A 21183-nucleotide genomic window follows, 5' to 3' on the forward strand; every position below is an offset into this window, starting at 1 on the left:
TACAAATGAAATTGCTATTCCGTTGAATACATTGCATAAACTGGAGAAAGAAAAAATAATGTGGATGGAATAGATAATGAAATGCTCAGCATTTCAGTACCTTCTTCATATCTTTTAAAATCTCTTGACATCATAGAATGGTACAGTTGGAAGGGACCCTGAGTGTCATCTGATTCAACCGGATGCAATGCAGGAATCTCAGCTAAAGCTTCCATGGCAGATGGCCATCCAACCTCCGCTTAACAACCTCCAGTCAACCACCTTCCAAGAGAGTCCATTCCACTGTCAAGCAGCTCTTACTGCCCAAATGTTCTTCCTGATGTTTAGTCTGAATCTCGTTTCTTGTAACTTGAAACCAGGTTATGGAAGCCTTACTGAAATCAAGATACACTATGTCCACAGCGTTCCCCTGATCTACCAAGCTTGCAACTCTAACAAAAAGAAAAAAGATTTGTCTGGCATGACTTGAGAAATCCATGCCGGGTCTTAGTAATCACAGCATCCTTTTTAAGTGCTCCCAGACCAACTGTTTAATTATCTTTTCTAGGGCCTTTCCTGGTATCAATGTCAAGCTGACCAGTTGATAGTTACCTGGGTTTTCATTTCCCCCACATTTTGAAGATGGGGCAATGTTTGCCTGCAGTGACCTCACCTGTTCTCCAAGAATAATGTGTTTTGAATTTACTTGCTTCTGAAAAGGAGTTTCACTTAATTGCACAAGTCCTCTTGGGGTGGTGGGTAGGGAGGAGACAAGGCATTTAACTTCATTACGGCTATGTAATAATATTATTCTGTGCTAAGGTCCTCTCTCTGTTCACCACCTGCTTAACTTAAATGTGTGTGGGGTGGGGAGACGTGCAGAAGATGGAGATGTAGTTGATGATCCCCATCCCACTCCATCCCCAGGTTACGGCATAAGCTCATACTTATCAGGGTTGGCTCTACCATTAGACAGAGTGAATGTCAGGGTTCAGCCCTGCCTAGTCCTGAGGTCTCAAGGGGCAGGAACAAGGGGATCAGATCCAGCAGATCACCACAATGGACCCAGATATCCCTGCTCCACACCAGCTGACTGGGCCAGTGATCAGTCTCTTCTCCTATCTCCTTCAGGGCCTTAAGAAGAGAAGAGATAGACAAACAAACAGGCATGAGCTCCAGAACTGCTGCTGAAGTGTACTTGAAACAGGGGAATTGTATGGAAGTACCTGCCTGGATGCAGGCATGGATGAGAGCCAGGAAGGGTGGATCACCTATATTAGCTCCCAGAGTGAGCTCCTTTGCTGCTGAAGCAACAAGTATTACCAAATTCCCATCTTCCTGACCAAGGTGGCAAATGTGTTCATTGGTCATTTAATGACAGAGCTATGTAACCTGCCCTGCATTCACCTAAGTGACCCAGGTGTTCTATAGGATGCTGTCCTATCAGCAAATTGGAGATGAATTTTGATTGCCAGCCAGTCTGGTTGGTTTTTGTATACATAACGGGGAGGGTGATATTTTCCCATTTGATTCCGACAGCAAAATGTTGTGGCCTGGCCCTGCTCATTATTAACACATCCCCCAATTATTAGTACTACCCCTGGCTTTATTTACTGGCCACTGATGTATTTAGAATTCAGCTAAACAAAGCAAGAAGTAAGAACAGAATAAATTTAGTAGTTTCTAAATAGGTGTTATTAAAATATGTGATTCAGGAATTACCCCAATATATTGCATCAGCTCTCATTGGGGTTTATGAAGAACAGCACAGCTCCAGTAGGACTCTAATATTACTTTTCAAAATATTACTTGCATTATAGCATGCTTCTCTTTGGGATATATCAACTTCTCTACAAAATCATGGAGGAGCTTGGGAGCGGTTCTGTTTCCTGCGGTATATGAAATGATTCTGGTGGATTAGACGTGATTAAGAAGCACAGCAACTAAGTCTGCTCAATCTTTCCTCCGTTATGAAATTTCTTATTAGGAGAGTTGCAAAAATGAGGGGGAGAGAGTGTATAATAACAGTTTTGGCGCATGAGATCAGTGCTTAGGTACAGTTTGCTACATGGATGTATGATTATGTCAGGATCATTTAACACACTCCCTGATATTTGGCCCTTGGCACTAGGTAGAATCTCTGCCTCGTATATTGGTAGTTAATATAATATGTGCTACAGGAATGATCAGATATAGAGCATCAGCTGCATTTTACCAAGCCACTTCTTTGGTCCATCTAATTCTACACTGGCAGGCAGCAGCCAGGGTTTCAGATAGTGTGGATTAAAAATTTCTCATTTCCCCCCTGACATTTGGGAAATTTCCCTGAGTGATTTGAAATTTACCACGTGTTATTCTCTGAAAGAGAACTATTTGAAAATGATTCATAGATGGTATTTAACTGTGAGTAGGTTGCCTAAGATGTATATACAGAACCAGATATGTGTTGGAAATGGGAGGAACCCTTTTTCCTATGTGGTGGACATGTAGAAAGGTAAAAGAATATTGGGAAATGATTTAAAATGAATTGAAAAAAACATTTAAATTTACCTTCCCCTAAAAAACCAGAATTCTTTTTGTTGGGAATAACCCAGAAAGAAATCCCCAGATGCCAGAAAAGTTCATTTATGTATGCAGCAAAGCGTGTTCTCACTAAAGGAGAGCATGTGTTGCGGATGGGGCCGGACAAAGCACCCTGCAGTGACTAGGCAGGTTGGAATTAAGGGGCCTAGCGTTGGTTGGTGTTTGTGTTGCTGGAGCAAATTTGATGTTGCAAATTTAGGGGATATTTAAGCAGGGTCCACAGCAGGCTACTTTCTCTTTCGCTGTGGACATCGGATCACCCACCCGCCCTCCCTTGTTTGGGCTTGCGCCTTGACCTTGCTATGCCTGTCATGGGGTCGTCCGCATTGGTGCGGGGGCCTGGTAGGAATTTTTCCAATTGGCTGATTAGTGTGTGCCTTTTGGGTTTTGCCTACTGCTTAGCAAATCGTCACAACTTGTAAGGTTGGCGGTTAGGCATTGGTTTAAATTGGTTGGTGGAGGGGTATGGATTGGCTGTGCCTGCCCCTCCAATGCTGTTGCTGCACGGGAATTCCGTTAAAGGAATTCAGGGGCTTACCATCCTTTCGTCCAAACCCCTGGAATCAGGTTTGGGCCGTGTAAGCCCCTAGGAGCATGCAGGGAGAAGCTGAGGGTCTGTGTCGCAGCTCCAGTTATCCCTGAACTTGTTCCTCCACACTGGCTTTCGCTGGAATCCGGGAGCCAGTGCTGTCCCCAAGGCGGGGGGGGGGGGGGGACAGATAGTCATAACCAATGCCTAAGCAACCACTCACAATTTGTATGCTAATAAAGTTGTGGCCAAAATTATGCCAAAAACCTTAAATAAAAATTATGTGTGATGTGTGAGTTATTGAGGTAAGGGTGTTTTGGGGGACCTCAGCACGCAACAGCGCCCCGTGTTCTGTTAGTCCCAAAATGAAAAGTGAGCGAGATAAAGAGCATTGACAATTTAAGATGTTAGAATATGCAGAACTTGCAGGCTTAACATACAGAATAAGAGAGCAAGAAGAACACATATTTAAAGAAGAGTGGAAAATATTTATTGAATATATGGGAAATAATTGTACACAGCTGAAAATGCTGGCAAATATTAAGATAAATGCAACAGCGTAAACAATATTTGATTGATGTAAAAGTGGAAAATTGATTTGAATGGTTAATGTAATCAAAAAAGTTGTGGCCAAGACAACTTGTTGAGTTTGTTCCACCTGCCATTGCTATTGTCTTCACACACTGGGGTGGAGGGCACTGTGAGTGGGTCCATAGCTCTTATTTCCCACCATGAGGGGGAGAAATAAAGAGAAAGAGAAAGAGAGAGGGGGGGGTGGAATATATTCCATGCATGTATCTTTGCTGCTGGGTATCCCAAAGAGAATTTTCCCTCCAATTGTGAGGAGATAGCTACCTTTCTGCCAGTGTCTTCATATTTTCCATAATAACTGATGAATAAAAAACAAATGCAAAAGAGGAGGAGGAGACCACCCTTGGGGGGGGGGGGATAAATGAGCTGTGTTTCTGCCACTGCTAATGGTGATCCCCACCCCTGAGAAGATATTTGACCATTTCTCCTCCCTCTATAGAAATCTGGTGAAAGAGTTTCCCAGTTTCTCTGCTCACAGATGAGAAGGTTGTTAGTGTCCAGTTCTCCTTTCAGTCAAGGACCTTCCTATCTCTACCTGAAGGTGCCAAGAATTAAACCTGCATGTAAAGGAGATACTGTGCTGTCACAAAGCTAAATTTGCTCCCAGAAGAGCTAGAGGTGGCCACAAACTTGGTTGGATTTAAAAGAGAATTAGACAAATTCATGGAGGAGAGCCTTATGTTCTGCAGTGGAAGTAGAACATGGCTACCATGAGTAGTTCTCACTGATAGCCTTACGTTCTACTTCCACTGTCAAAGGCTACTGCCTCTGAATAGCAGGTGCTGGGAATCACTGGTGGGAAGTGTGCTATTGCACTTGGTTTCTGCTTTTGAGCTTCCCATAGGCCTTGGCCCAGTGTCTTCACCCCCATCGTTCTGCCTGGACGCTGAGGTCCAGCATTGAGGGCCTTCTGGCGGTTCCCTCACTGTGAGAAGCAAAGCTACAGGGAACCAGGCAGAGGGCCTTCTCGGTAGTGGCACCCACCCTGTGGAATGCCCTCCCACCAGATGTCAAAGAGAAGAACAACTACCTGACATTTCGAAGACATCTGAAGGCAGCCCTGTTCAGGGAAGTTTTTAATGTGTGTGACATTTTAATGTATGGGTGGGGCCAGATGGGTGGGGTACAAATAATAAATTTATTATTATTATTATTATTATTATTATTATTATTATTATTATTATCTTATTGGCCACTGTGAGAACAAGATGCTGGGCTTGATGGATCCATGGCCTGATCCAGCTCTTCTTACATTCCCATGCAAAACTCTTCCCTTGTTTTAGTTTTCATATTTAAAAAAAATAGTTTGAATACTTATGGGAACTATGGCTACTTTACAGAACTCCATTCATTTTTAATTTCTAGGTGGTGACTGCTGACTGCATATACAGACACATACGGAGTGAAAATGTCAGACAGATGCAGGTTTAAGCTCTAGAGAGCCTTAAAGCTTGGCCCTTCATTCTCATCTCTCAAGCTGTCATTTAACATGTATAACCTCCAGCAGCCAGGGACATTGGAGGTAGATGTAGTGCCATTTAGAGCCACCCATTTCTCCATGCCTGAACCAATAAATAACATTTCCGTGCAATGTTACTTAAATGTCTGACATTCAGAATCTGAATAACATTTTGGTTATAATGAAATGTTCATGTTATCTGAAAGTTTTGCATTGTGTGCGTGCTTGTGTGTGTGTTCCTGGTTAGCAAAATCTAACTATTTCAGAAGTGAGGAACAAATTAACTTTGCAACCCTGTCCTTGAGTTAAACTGCCTCTATAAGGGTAATATTGCTCTTTCCAGTGCAATTCTCCAGATGTTGGTAGCCTTCACTACATATTCACTCCCACAAGAGAAAAGTGTCTAACTGATTACATCTCTCTCCCACCCACCCTGAGGAGCTATAGCGGTACCCAAGACCAGTGTCCTGGCCCTACAAAGATTTAATTCTACAGCCATAGGCCTTAGGCAGGAAGTTAGCTCTGAGGTCAATGAAATGGAAAATTGTGGAGTGTTCCAGAAAAGAAGAATAGGGGTACAGCTAGCTTAGACACTGTCATTGTGCAGTGACAATGCTTCAGGAGTTCCTCTACCAGGAGACCAGTGGCCCCAGATATTTTGCATCAGAATCCACAAGATTTGCCATGAGTGGCAAAAAGCCAAAAAGCACATGAAGACTTAGATTCTTGATCTGGGGATCCTGGAGCAGCTCCTGACCACACTGCTTCCAGAAATGAAGAGCTAGGCTAGAGCAAGTGAGCTAGAGACCAGTGTGTGGTTGGTTTTCCTGGCAGAAGACTTCCTACTGAGCCAGAGAAAAGACGAGAAGTAGGAAGAACATTATGCAAACCTTAAGCAGAGAAGACTTCACTGGATAAGAAGATTCTGTCCATGTAGATCATTTAGGAGGGCAATGGAGGTGTCACCTCACTGGAGAAGTGGGAAAAGTTGCTGTATGCTTAGTTATGTACATTCAGAACTGGGTCTGTTGACCTTCAAGGAGGTGGCTGAGTATTTTACCAAAGAGGAATGAGCTCTGTTGGATCCAGGCAAAACGTTCGGCACACGGAAAATCATAGAGGAGAATTTGGGTGTCTGGTCCCCATGACTGAACTCGTATCCCACCTAAAGCAAGGGGAACAGCCACAGCTGCCTAATCTGCTGGCGTCTGACAGAATGGAGGTTGTACACGAGACACAATGTCCCAGGCATTATTCAACAAAAGTCATATGGACATCATTCAGGTTAGGAGTTGGCAATCTGAACAGAAATGAAAGGAAGACATTTGCCTATTTCCAATTAAACCCTCAGTGAAAAATCAGCATACTATGCTCATCCCAACTTCCTATATCTTTGTCCTTCCTGACCAGTAATTTTTACTGGTTTGATCAACAGCCCACCCAGTCTTGGGACCTTAGAGTTAACTTCCTCTTTGCAGCTGATGGTTTTAATGTTGCTTATTGGGGTTGGGAATTTTCTTTTATATCTAGTTTTGATTAATGGAGGTATTGGATTTATTTTTAAAAAAACAACAACTTTGCATTGTGAATTTATATATCTTGTTAGTTGTCTAGAGGCCTTGGTGTAACCGATGAACACATTTGAATAATTAGGGGCTACTGCCCCTGCCTGCACTGCTTGCTAACTCCATCAATTCCTCACCCCATTGCCAACCTCCACCCTCTACACTTCAATTGACCATCCCCAGCCATGAGAACATGGAAAGGCTCACCTGGGACACCCAACTGTCTGCCTGCCTACTTGCTTGCTCTGCCCACTTGTACTGCCAGCTTTCCTGCTTTGCTTGCTTACTGATCCAGCTACTGTCATGCTGAAGTTCATGTGGCTGCTTATGGGTGGCCATGCAAGCTCTAGCATGATGACTTTTCACCTTACCAAAATGTTATACAGTAAAACGACAGTAAATCTGCTTGGTGGCAGATGAAACAGTTTACAGGTGTGTATGTATGTGTCAAAGTGCAAGTAGATAAATAGGTACCGCTCCGGCGGGAAGGTAAATGGTGTTTCTGTGCGCTGCTCTGGTTCGCCAGAAGCGGCTTAGTCATGCTGGCCACATGCCCCGGAAGCTGTACGTCGGCTCCCTCAGCCAATAAAGCGAGATGAGCGCTGCAACCCCAGAGTCGGTCATGACTGGACCTAATGGTCAGGGGTCCCTTTACCTTTTATGTATGTGGGGGGGGGGGGCATTCTCCTTGTAAACTAAATATTCTAGAAAGCTTTTTCATTCTCAGATGTTGACTACTGTAAATGTTCATATCATCCCTAGACACACATACAGGAATAATCTAGCGTTTCAATACATGCACATTACTAAGAAGAGATTTCATCGTAAATGGGGTGTGGGGTGTCATCCAAATCAAACATTTGTTTACTAGCTTAGGTGACATTACCAATGTTATTTGCAATAAAAGTCAAACAGTGCTGTGGCACCTTAGAGACTACTGATTTATTGTAAAAGGACGCTAACAAATGTGAAATAACAAAGCCTATAAATTGTATAAATTACTTTAAAATGCACATGTAAAACTTTGTTGAGAAGTGATAGGCACAGTGGGGAGTTACCTTTTGGGTGAGCCATTACAGCAACAGGAAATTATTTTCCTCATTGTGAAGTAGGCTGCTTTGTGACAGGCACCCCCCAAAAAATAGTCCCCCCTCCCTATTAATAATGCTGAGGAATAAGGGCAAAATGTAATATTAGCTCAGCTGCATTCGTACAATTGAAATTGCACTATAGTGACTTATAATCTGGGTGAAATAAATTACAGTGTTTGCATTATATCTTTGCAAATTCTTCACATTAATGGCGTGTGTGTGTGTGCTAATTAGAAGACGAAAGGTTGGTATAGCTATAAATGCAAGGATTTGCTTTGTATTAGCCGCAATGATTTGCATCATTAGTGAAACACCTACCAATGACCGTATACTCCCAGAGAATTAACACATTCTAGGAAGAAAACAAGCAGCAGCTAGTTAGAATCCAGAATCACTTAAATGATGTTATTAATTATGCAACACCTTCGATCAGGGCCAGCTCACACATGAGGCATGGTGAAGCAGCTGGGAGGGGCAGTAGGTCTGGCCCCAAGCAGGATGCCACATATCATCCACCTCTGCCTCCTCCTCCTCCTCCTCCTTTGCTGTCCCCCACCCAGACTGTTTCTTTATGGCCTTCTTTTCCACAACTTCTCTGTGCTTCTTCCATGGTAGTGGGGGTGCCCCACCTGCTCCCATTGCTACACCAGTGCCACTAGAGAAGTGAGAAGAAGATGCCATAGGAACCCAGAAGCTACAGCTATGTGACCCCAGTAAGCAAGGCTTTGACAGTGGCTATGATGGGAGATGGCACCTTTCTGTTTCGCCTCAGGGACAGGCTGTCCCTGGTTCCCAATCTCAGTGCTAAGCAGAGGAGGCAGAAGGATTTTATCCCCTGATCTCAGGCATATGCGGATCATCTAAAGATCTTGATCAGATTGGGAGATGGGCCTCCAGCTGTGGCCTATGGGCTGCTAGGGAGTCATGAGGTACAAAAAACAAAAACTTCAGGCTCAAATGGCACCAAGTCACAGAAACTAAGCGTTAAGCTGAATTGACAGGAATGCATGTGTGGGCATGTGGCACAGGGCAGAATAAAGTGAAAGTCTCACATTTCAAAGTAAACACCACTAGCGGAGATAGCAAACAATACAGACCAAGAACTAGGTAGTCTTCTTCTTCCTTGGCGATCACTCATAGCCAAGTAAAATTGTCTTCCATAAACACGGTTTTAACATGAGTCCGTAAGTGACTGTGGAGGCCAATTCTGGATCCAAATGTCCTTTCACAGTGGAGACATTGGTTTCTGGGCGGGAGTTGATCAAGGTGTGGATTTGCCAAGCATACTTTCCTCTTAGCATGTTTCTCCCTTGCGTCCTGAGTTTGAGTGTCTTCAAAGCCCATGACACCTTTGGTAAAGGCTGTTCTTCAATTGGAGTGCTCACAGGCAAGTGTTTCCCAATTGTTGGTGTTTATACTACATTTTTTAAAAAATTGCCTTGAGACAGTCTTTAAAACTCTTTTGTTGACCACCAGCATTACGCTTTCCATTTTTAAGTTTGGAATAGGGTAGTTGGAAGACGATCATCAGGCATCCGCAAAACATGACCAGTACAATGAAGTTGATGTTGAACAATCATTGCTTTGATACTGGTGAACTTTGCTTCTTCCAGTACACTGGTATTAGTTCGCCTGTCTTCCCAGGCGATGTGCCCTTTCCCCAATTCACCCTTTCCCCAATTCACTGTGATTGGGAGAGCCCTGGTAAAACCATTCCCTCTGATTGGAAGCTAGTTCTGCCAGTCATGAAAGAGCTCTTCCTCCCCTTGTCACCCCACCTTTGCATTTTCATTTTGTAGCAAGCTTGGGAAGAAACGTTTCAATTTTCGCAGACATACCCCACAAGTGGTGGTGGTTGTTTTTAAATACTTAGATCTCCAAACTGCTCTGATTTATTTTGGGGGTGCCTAGTTCAGTTTGGGGCAGTTCAGGGAGATCCTGCATTGGCTCAAACGTGCCCTAAATCTCTCTAGAGTAGTTGTCTGCTTTGGGTCAGGATTTATCCAAGTCCTGATACATTTCTTTTTCCCTCCACCCTGCCCAGTAGATAGTCTTAGAGCAAAATAAGTCCTACCACAGAATAAAATGTAATATTGAAAAGGAACCTGGAATCTTTATCTTTTACCTAAAGGCAAACATGAGTGAACACTAAACAGACATAATCTTGTGTGAGCATACGACAGAGAACTGGGACTTTTGCCAAACACAAGAGATACAGAAAAGCAGCAACATACTAAAAGGATCCCCTCCCTCCAACTGGTTGAATGTAATTTCCTTCTATGTTATGTAGCCTAAATGAATTTGGCTTTCTTTAAGCCTTGTAGCAAGCAAAAGCGGGGGCAATGATTAAAAAACAGAGTGTTACATAATCTTTTAAAAAAGCAATCCAATTATTATTATTCCATTAAAGCTTTCAGTATTATACTTCCATTGATTTTTTTCCTAGCCTTTAGAATTAAAGGTATTAAAAACTGATATATTATTGTAATTATTATGTTTCAACATGCACTTATGTCAATGTTTGAAAATCTTATAAAGACTACTAAGTAACCAACAACTAAAGAGTGTTTTACTACAATTTTCCACTATAAAACCCATAAGCAGTTTTTGCTCTGCTTTTCTTTTTTTCTTTTTTTAGTTCATTGATGAAAGAAATGCTAGTTCACTTCATAATACTTAGGGTTATATGAGCCTTATACAAACTAATCTTTAAAGTTTCTTTATTTATAAATGTGAATAATTTCTAGTAGCAATTTGATTATAACTGCTCTGAAAGATATGAAACCTAATTGTGATTGTTTAAAAAATGCATTACTTTTTCTCACTGTTATAGGGGGCCATTTCCTTCTGAAACTGGAATCTTCAAAAAAAGCGTTTTTAGGTGTTTATTGCATATTTTCCGTCTTTCAGAATTCACACATCTTTCTCCTATCAGGCATCTGACTTTCTCAGATCAGGACCAGCTGAACCCAGCTTGCAGTGATGGGTATGATTTTGTATTAGTATGTATTAGTATCATATACAGTGTGATTTTGAATTAGAATGTCTAACTGTAGTCAAAAATAAAGACTTTTGCAGCTTAGAGGCAAGCATATTTATTATGCCATAAGCTTTGCATTATCGACTTATACAAATTGACGTAGAACTTGAGTTGAACTTTAGGTTTCAGCAACACATTGATCTTCAACTGGAGATCATGGAATCTGCTACCTAGCTAAGGTGTATGGCAACAGCCTCACAACTATCTTACAAATATATATTTAAAAATTAAGCAATGAGAGTCTAAATGCATGTTGGGGTTAAAAGTGGGCCATGGGTTGGAAAAGTTTGAAGTCTACTGTTCTAGCATGTAGGCTAAATACAAAATTAATATGTAAGGTTAGCTCCACACATGCGTACAGTTGTTTCACATTCAAAAATATATTTGACCACTTAAAAAACAAACAACCCTTCCAGTCAGTCATTTCTGCACGTTAATTTATTTGCTTGATTTAGTTGCATTAAGTAGAGAAATGGATCGCCTTCTCTTTCTTTAGTCTGAGACCCTGCTGGTGATTAATGTTTTCCCCATAATTCTAAGAGAAGAAAATCATTACAAAAACAATTATTGCTCAATTCTCAAATCAGTCAAAATATCACAGATAAGGCACTTACTTGCCAGTGACAGTTTTTGCCTTCTGCAAGCATAATTAATCGAAGCAGCTGAATAGATTTTTTTAAATGGAATATGGTTCACGCATAACTGACAAGATTTCTATCAAATCATCACTGGATGGCTGATAGGCACATCACAGATCATCACGTTGCATCCTGGTATGGTGCTAACTAAGAGATACTGGTGCTGACATTTCCAGGGTGACAGCGTACAAGACAAAAAATGGATATGGTGACTCGCAACTTCCTTTGCACTAGTATTTAAAAAACAAACAAAGAAGACTGTTTCTATCTTCTTTTTCTTCTTTAAAAAAAATCCCCACTACATTTCAGCTACAGCAAGTATTTTTAAAATATTTAAGTTTAAAATTGCATGCAGATATGACAAAGTCTACAGTTATTTCTCAGTCTGTGGCTTTCTATCAAGTACACCAGATGTTGTTGGGCTACAACTGCCATCATCATTGACCATTATTATTGTTATTATTGTTATTATTATTTTATTATTATACCTCTCTTGCAAGCTCAAGCTCATTCTGAGTTTGGGACCGCCTGACCTGCCTGCAACTGTTGGCTACTCATGCATGCTCTTCCTTCATGATTTCCCCTTCCTTCCATTTCTTATACAAGAAACCAGCAGCGGCTTCCAGCAGTGGCTGGGGGGTAGAGCACCTCAGTTGGCCTGTGTCTTGATGTGGCCCATATCCCAGGCACAACCCTGCTCAAATAATGGATATACACCCAATACCAGAGCCAAACCCTACCTACATCTGTAATTTAAAAAGTTGTGGCCAAGACAACTTGTTGAGTTTGTTCCACCTGCCATTGCTATTGTCTTCACACATTGGGGTGGAGAGCACTGTGAGTGGGTCCATAGCTCTTATTTCCCACCATGAGGGGGAGAAAGAAAGAGAAAGAGAAAGAGAGAGAGGGGGGTGGTGGAATATATTCCATGCATGTATCTTTGCTGCTGGGTATCCCAAAGAGAATTTTCCCTCCAATTGTGAGGAGATAGCTACCTTTCTGCCAGTGTCTTCATATTTTCCATAATAACTGATGAATACACTAGAGCAATGGACATGAATGTGTGACTTACATGTGTGACTTATGCCATACATACTTTTTCAACCTGCTGAAAGAATTCACACGAAAACATTGCATCAGACTGCGAAGTCCATGCAGATAGGAATATTCTGCAAGTATTACATTAGATTCCCTGGATATTTAAGGGAGGGAGAGAGAGTTTCCTCATGTGTTACACTTTACATTTGTCCTTCCTGAATTTCATTCTGCTGCTCTCTCTCCAATTGGCACAGGTCACATAATATTTCATTTATGGTCTCTTGGAGGCATTGGGGTAGGTGTCGTCTCAATAGTGAGAAAATGAACCTGACTGTTTCAAGGTGTTTTCACACCAGTGCCCTTTAGAGTGTTCCACCTCAGGCTGCAACCACCTGACACTATCACTTCAGTGCCAGGGATTCATAGGCAGATAACTGTTGACATACACGCGGATACTTTTGAGGCACTTTAATGGCAACCCTCTCGCACTGCCTCAGACGTGTCGGAAGGCTATCAAGGGAGATGCCAGCACTTTGCCTTCCTACTTTTACACAGGTTATAGATTTTCAGCACTGATGTTAACATGCCCCAATGCTTGAGGCAGACATAAAACACAAGGCCCTTGCAATTCATGATTAAGAAGATTGCAACATTTTATATGAAGGACTCTTGGGAATTGGGAAGAAAGGGAGAGAGAATGCACAGATGTGCATAGTTTGGAAAGGCCACTGGCCAACTGTCAATTGGCAGTGCAGGCTCTGGATGTCTGTGCCTCTGTTGTAAGAGTCATCCAATGGATTCTTTGACAGATGTCAGGCAGCAGAGGAAGCAACTCTCCTAGCAGGTTGCCAGGAACGTATAAGACCAGGACAAGTTATTACCACTTGCTTTTTATTCAATATTTACAAAAAGAGGCTTGGCACACAGCCTCTTGGAATAATGGCATTGTCCCAAGTGACTCTCCACCCCCTTTTTCTCCCACTTCCTCATACGGGTGGCGCTGAGGGCCCTTTGCTTCTGAGCCCTTTGCTCTCCTACTTTCAAGGCTCGCTGGGTTCTGGGAGAGGGGGGATCTGGAATGCTTTCTAAAGACACTGTGTCCATCAGCTATTGCCCTCCTGGTGCTTCCTCTTCCTCCTCCTCCTCTCCTATTATTTCCCAGCTTTTCCCCTCATCTGCCTCTGAGCTGTGACCACCCTCAATTCCCTGTTGTAATTCTGAATTGTCTTCTTCTTCTTTTCTGGAAGGGTCAGGCTAGGAAGGCAGTCTCCACCATACTTCCTCTGTCCAGTCCCTGACAGGAGATGACATTCCAATGAGGAAAATGTAATACAGAGGCTACTAGAAAAGGAGGAGTTGTTTCAACACCCCTGTGTCATTATCTATGCTAGAAAATTACTGACAACTCAATGCATTGGCCATAGCTGAAAAGTGATAAAATGAGATGAAGCAATATCATAGCCCAACCCCAACCTTCTGTTAAAGCCCCTCTCGCTAATTACCCAGATATGTCAGGTGGCAAGTCTTCTCATTCTGAAGAAATCTGACATCAACAGATTTCTCTTCTTAATTTTTATTTTAATAAATAAGCCATAAAGCAGCTGTGAAGTTACTGATAAATGAACTGCTAGGGAATAGGCTTACTCAAGTGAGCTAAATCCTTCTGCCCTTTCATTATAAGCAAGATAATACTGTGAACACATGTTCCGAATAACCTGAGAACAAGTGTCTGAGAGATACGTATTTGGTCCTTGTGCCTTTGGCTAAAGAATCAGACAATGGACACACAGTTGTGCTTCCTATAGGTCATACGATGGGGAAACAGTAGGAGAAATGAGAATCAAGTGTGTTCTAACAGAGAGAATGGTGGATTTCAAATTGAGGGCTGGCTGATGAGGTTGCACTTCTCCTTAACTTCCCAATCTCCTTGTTGAATAAAGATGTAAAACCTGAACTATTAGGAGCTAAGCACCAGGCTAATGAAGGAGCTGGATGGTTAGAGGGGGGGGGAGTAGAGTAGTGAGATGTTTCAAATGTAAAATAAATGGAAATTCAATGCACACACACACACCCGACTGGGCACAAACTACAGCCTCATATGGGTGCTAATATATCTCACATATATCAATACAGGAGCAAACGGTGGGTTGTGATGTATAGCCCCACCACCAACACAGCAAATGCTCTCTAGACTCTTCCCTGACATCTGGATGTAGATTGTGAATACCTGTAGGCAAGGGGCCTTCATATAGATATACACTTGAAGTATTCCATGGAATCTGGAACACTGATCATTTAGAGTTCCAGATCTTGTGCACATACACCTACAGAGATTCAAGATGTACATGCATATCCAGATGGAATGTGCAACATCAGGGGTGTGGCTAATCAGTGCAGTTCCACCCCTTGCTCATAGATTATCCTTGGGGTCCTTTCCAACTCTACAATTCTATGATTCTATGATGTCCATAGGCATGAGCAGTATATGCTTAGGGCTTCTGGGTCATGTAAAAAAGACATGGAATTGTGGGCATAATAAGAGCACAAGATGACCAGAAGGAGGGTCCTGAGCACTTATCCCTTGAAAGGTGTGCTTTTCATTTCTGCAAGATGGATCAATAATAGCCCAAGACTGCAAACCTATGAGTAAGTCAAGATGAACTCAATGCAACTTACATCTTATTAGGCATATACTGAAGCACAGTTTGCATGGATTAGTCCATTTAGAAGTAGGCCGCAATGTTTTCAGAAAATTATCAAAGACAAAGAGAGGGAAAGCAATGAAAGAAGAGGCACCAGTCTAGACAAGTAACATGCTTTGCATTCCCCCCCCCCCCCAAATCAAATTTATTGTAACTATTTATAATGGCTTCCTGTTTGCAGATTACTTATTTACACAGCAAAATGACAGATTTGGAGCTTTTAATAAAACAGCATCCTCTCTCCTCTTCTTTTATAAAAGTTTTTCCGTCTGTATTTTATCGAGCTCAGTTTCACTATACATGAACAATTAATCAAGCACTCCTTTGAGTATGATGCTGTTCTCTTTAAATATCAGTAACAGAGAAGATATTGCAAGCAATGAAACCACAACATTTACCATCATTCACATCCTCCTTTCTGGTTGCTTGCCCCATATATATATTTTTGCAATGGCTGTGGAACATATAAGTAGACAAGTGAGGCTTTATGAAATCACATAGCACAGAGTGGAGATTATGGATTAAATTGTAATTGTAGCATTTATAATCTATACACCACAGACCAGAGATCTGCTGCCAGTGCTAGGTCTCTGGCATCCTCGGAGCAACCAGGTGTAAACACAGGCAGACCAGAAGTAATGTCATACAGCTGGGGTCAGCCACCTAGGCTGCTCCCATGTCCATTGTGGTACATAAGGGGCAGAGCATATTCTCCAGCAGAGAAGCAAGCTGTGAGGCAAAAGGCGCCAGGAGGAAAAAATTGTTTGAGTCCTTTAACCCAGTGGCTGGTCAGGATGATAGGAACACAGAGGGTTCATCCACAGTGTCGCTTGTTCCATGTTTTCTAGGCACTTTCCCAGGGAAAACCTGCTGTTTACTGCTGAATCAGAACAAACATCAATCCACAGAAAGCCCAACTGATGTTTGCTCTGATTCAGTGGTAAACAGAGGGTTTCCCCAGGGATAGCGGTGGTGCTAACAACCCAAAACCCTCTCATACCCATGCCTAAGAAAGCACAGGACAAGGAAAAGTGTGGACAAACCAGAAGTATGTCTAAATTGGAGGGATTGTAAAGGGAAGGGTGCGCATGGATGTGAAAGCATTATAATGAGATGTTCTGCTGAACTCCCTGTTTTAGGAATAAAGGATTCACTAAGCCTCCTTTGCAGTAAATGGTAAGACTGGGGCTCTGAGTGCATTGCACAGATTTCCCAACTCCTTATCTCTGGAGGAGTCTGGCAGGCTCCCTTGCACAGATGGAGCTTTCCTCACAGTGGGTTCCCATTTATTTTCACTGTAGGGGACACTCTGCTTGCACTGCCTTTAATTGCAGAGAGCTGCCTTTTTCATTGACATTGTTATAGATTTGTGGGGTGACCCACCCCCAAACCCTAGACTTTAATAAATGGTAGGATTCTTGAGTACTGAAGGGAAACGTGTAGGCTAGTGGGGAAATACAGGTTAAGCTTCCTTTCCAAACCACCTGGGATAGAGGCATTAACACAGGCATCCCCAAACTCAGCCCTCCAGATGTTTTGGGACTACAACTCCCAGCATCCCTAGCTAACAGAACCATAGGTCAGGGATGATAGGAATTGTAGTCCCAAAACATCTGGAGGGCTGAGTTTGGGGATGCCTGCATTAACATGTCAAAAGGTGTTGATGGCCCATTTGAGAGGAATCTTGGGCCTGGGCAGACAGACGGTTGCCAGGTTAACTGGGTATGACAGGAAAAGAGTCTTTAGCAAGGTGTGCTGGGAAGAAGAAGGGAGAGAACAAACTGGGATCCATCTTGGGCAGGTTGGCTGAAGGCTGGCTGGGAGAGGTAGCTTTGACTCCAGGGCTGCTGTGGGGTACAAGCCCATCTTGAAATGACCATGCGATTGATCTAGTCTCCCTTCATGCAGACTGAAGATGTAAATATGTGAATAAACTACATTTATTAAAACTATGGCATCCTGTACCATGTCTCAGTTCTCCAAATCAACACAGACCCTAGGGGAGTGCCTGGAACCACGTGGAATCTTCCAGCAGCTTGGCAGAGAGTGTGGGTGGCACACAACTTTTGTAACAATATCAATAGGCAAAACCACCTGATTTTAATCAGGCCAATTAATTTTTTTAAACCGTTTGCATGAGGAGGAAATGGCTTGCAGACAACCATTTCTATTGTCCTGTTTATTTGTAACAACATGAGTTCCATAGATTCAAAACATACCAAATTATGCCCTGAAACTGGGCGTAAGTACCAGAGTAGCGGTGTATAATTTATTTCTACAGAAATAACTCCTGGACTGCTTTCAAGTATACATTGTGGCATTGATTCACAGAGGGAGGACTTGGGGAGTGGGAGTGAAATGTTGACTGGTCATGGAAAGTGGTAAAGTTAATGAAAAACTAAAGTAAATCACAAACAAAAGAACATGAGTAGGGAGTTGTTGTTTTTTGTCAAAATGCCCAATTGTGTAATAGCTTGCAAATTATAATAGAGTATTATGAAATGAATGTTGTTATTCTACATGTAAATATAATTCTCCACCTGCACCAATTTGAGCTGGTATAACGCTTGAGAAGTCAGTAAATCAGGAAAATGACATTAAAGCTCAATTTGCATAATAACATGAATAAATGGCGAGCTTTTCCCCCCTGAGCCCCATACAGCTAATGTTATTTTTCAAGAGTGTAAAGTTTCTTGGACCATTAATACACTATTCATAGAATAAGCCAATAGAGGCTGAGTCATAGATGGACTCTGGTGTATGACAGCTAAGCTTTTAACTCCCACAGCACGCTATAGCAACCATACTGAAGTTAAGCAGGCCTGGATTTAGTTACAGATAGGTAGCCGTGTTGGTCTGCCATAGTCAAAATAAAAAAAACCCTTCCAGTAGCACCTTTAAGACCAACTAAGTTAGTTCTTGGTATGAGCTTTCGTGTGCAAGCACACTTCTTCAGATACACACCTGGATTTAGTTAGTTCTTGAATGAAAAATAAGTTGAACTGACAGCAGTATCCTTTCAGTTTCTGATGGTGGGGGGCCGACACTTTTGAAAGTCACCCCCCTCACCACAGCCTCCCATGCCACCTCCCACATTAAAGAATGTGCGAGACACTTCTGAAACAGTGTGAGAGGTGGTACTTGGGACTTCAAGGGGAAGGAAGAATTGGCAAGAGGTGCCTTTTCCTCACAGTCAGCTAAATTCTTCCACCAGATGAAAAGCCTTCTGTGGGTGGATGGAAGGAGCCTGGATGCAGCCCAATCAATGGTATGGGAGAAATGTCAAAGATAAAAAAATTATTATATAAATAAATATCCCCCTAACTTTGACAACATAGATTGCTATAACAACAGGCCACTGCCCATTCATTTAACTTATCATACATGTGTTTTTGTTAATATAATAGGGCTCTTGCTCTAAAGCATGACCTTATTTTCTATAATGGTGTGATGGACTAGAAGGACAAGATTGTGTTTCTTTTACTAAATTGAGGTCCCAATTTAGTTCACTTTGGAATAGTATCTAAAGAAATCTGAGCCAAATCGAGCATTTTACAAAATGCTGAAGGAGGCCCCAACCTTAATCTTGCCTTCCATGCACATTCGAAATTGAATCATGGTGACTCCACATGAGGTGGGCATTTTAACAGGCCCTCAAAATGGCAGTAATAGGCACTAGAATGCCTGCCTGCTTTTGAGTACTGCTAACTGAAGCATTTAGAAAGCTTTGTACGGTAATAATTATAAGACTATTCTTATAACCATCAGTCAGGAAAATCTCCGAGATAATAGGATGCAGGAAAAGAGAGAACTGTAATCATTTTGCCTCTAGGGAGTGAAAGACCTTTATAATAACTAATTCTACATTCTTCTTGCTGAACAAGTTAAGCCTGGCAAGAATTCCCAAGGGGTGACAACTATTGAGAATAAGACTGAATACCCATTGATAAATGTGGTGATTTTTGTCCTCTAGCCTTTGAGAAGGTATTCTGTTCCCATCAAGGCCAATGGGAAGAATTCTGCTGAGCTCAGAAGGGAGGACTTTGCTGGCACGTTGCAGCTTAAACTGTGAAAATCAGCCCCCTTTCTCATGCAAGCAGACCGTACTAAATAATCATAATGCTCCTTCCACCTTTAACATCTGTGAATCTACATGAGAACAATAGGGGCTTTCTGCAAAGGGAGGTTATGAAATATAGATGCCTCCTTGCCTTGGAAAAGAATGGGTATTTCTCAGAGTGTTTGGCTCCCCATGAATTAATGACCCTGGAAACGAATCACGCACCAAAAGCAAGTAAACACCTGTGAGACAAATGGTTGCCCACTGTGGTTTAATTGATTACCCCGACTGCCGAATGACAAAAGAGGCAACTGGATAGTCATTAAAATTTACGAAACAATAGAAGAGGTCATCCGGAGGTCAGAAGAATAATGTACTCTTATTACCAAACTCGCTTTTGGATTTTTCACTATATTCATTTACTGTTCAGTTTAAAAAGAGCAGGACTTTCATGAACCTGTCGCCAGTGATTTATGAAGTTCATTTTCTCTTCATATGTTTATAGATCAAACATGGAAAGAAAGTCTTGGCAATACTGAGCAAGTTTAATATTAAAAGGAGTGGAAATTTCAACTTTGCATTGTGCTAGCTTAAACAATTTGTCGGAGGCGGAGGGGACGACCACGCAAAATAATTACACTCAAGCAATTGTTTTGATCGTGGATAAATGCTCTTAAAATCAATGTGCCAATTTAACACCGTGCACTAGTTCCTGAAGAAGCATTCCATTGTGCTATTTAGTACATGGCATTTAGTGCAAGGCATTTAGTGCATGGCAAAATCAAAGGACAAAGGCAAGGGGTTGGAAAGGGAACGCCAGCAATTGTTTTGGAGGCGGGGATTCTAAACATAGACTGCGTAATATTCTACCAGGCAAAATGAACCGACTGTTTTTTTGGCTTAAATGTAACGATTACAGGTTTGCCCCAAACTGATATTATTATTATTATTATTATTATTATTATTATTATTATTATTCCCCACCCATCTGATGGGATGGCATTCCACAGGGTGGGCTCCCATGTTTGCCCGCGGGGGTGGAGCAAGGCGCCCGTAGGGTGGGGCGGGGCAGGACAGGGTACGCCAGAATCCCAGTGCCCATTCCACTCCAGCACCCTGCAGGCCCGTGTTGCTTTTAACTGGGCAGATCCAAATACCCAGTCAAGGTTTGAAGGAAAATAGACTTCAGTGGAACTTTTAGGCTCCCTCATGGTCCAAATGATATAACTGGGAGTATGGCAGTTTTGGAAGCTTATTAGCTTTGAAACCAGTATGTCTTAAAGAAGGATGAACTGAAATTATTCACTGGATATACACTTACTGTATCTTCTATCAGCAAATCAGTTACAAATGGGAAATTGGAAAGGACCACCCATCTCTGTCAGTCCTGTACTTTTACTCACTATTATGCTTGGTAGTCACATAGGTACTACGAGCCATCATTTCAATGTACCCAACTTCTCTGGCCATGGATACTCATCCATGAATGAATGCCTGGGGCTTTTATCTTGTTTTTGAGTGATTCCTAACTGAGCCTAAAATCATATTTAGTGTAATGGTTTATCATAAATTTTACAAACAGAAGGAAGAACTTTAAAGAGTAAATGCTTACAGCATAGAAATAGAAAACAGAATAGGATGCATGCTTGCTGTTTATCTCTGTTTGAATTCAGTATTGACATAAAGATAGGCTTTGTGGTTAACTTGAAGAGTCAACCCCCTGGAAAAATATTGGTCTTGTTCATACAAAGATGAGGTCCCCCCCCCCCAAAAAAATATGTGTACTTTCAGGAGGTGCAACCACAAATCTTTGAAAAAATGTGTCAGAAAGAACAGAGGATCTTGCTCTCTATGAGAATGAAATACTTACATTTTAAAATAGCTATTTACCACATGGTACAACCTGTT

Source organism: Podarcis pityusensis (genome assembly GCF_964106645.2).
Source record: "Podarcis pityusensis genome assembly, chromosome: 10".
In the NCBI taxonomy this organism is placed as follows: domain Eukaryota; kingdom Metazoa; phylum Chordata; class Lepidosauria; order Squamata; family Lacertidae; genus Podarcis; species Podarcis pityusensis.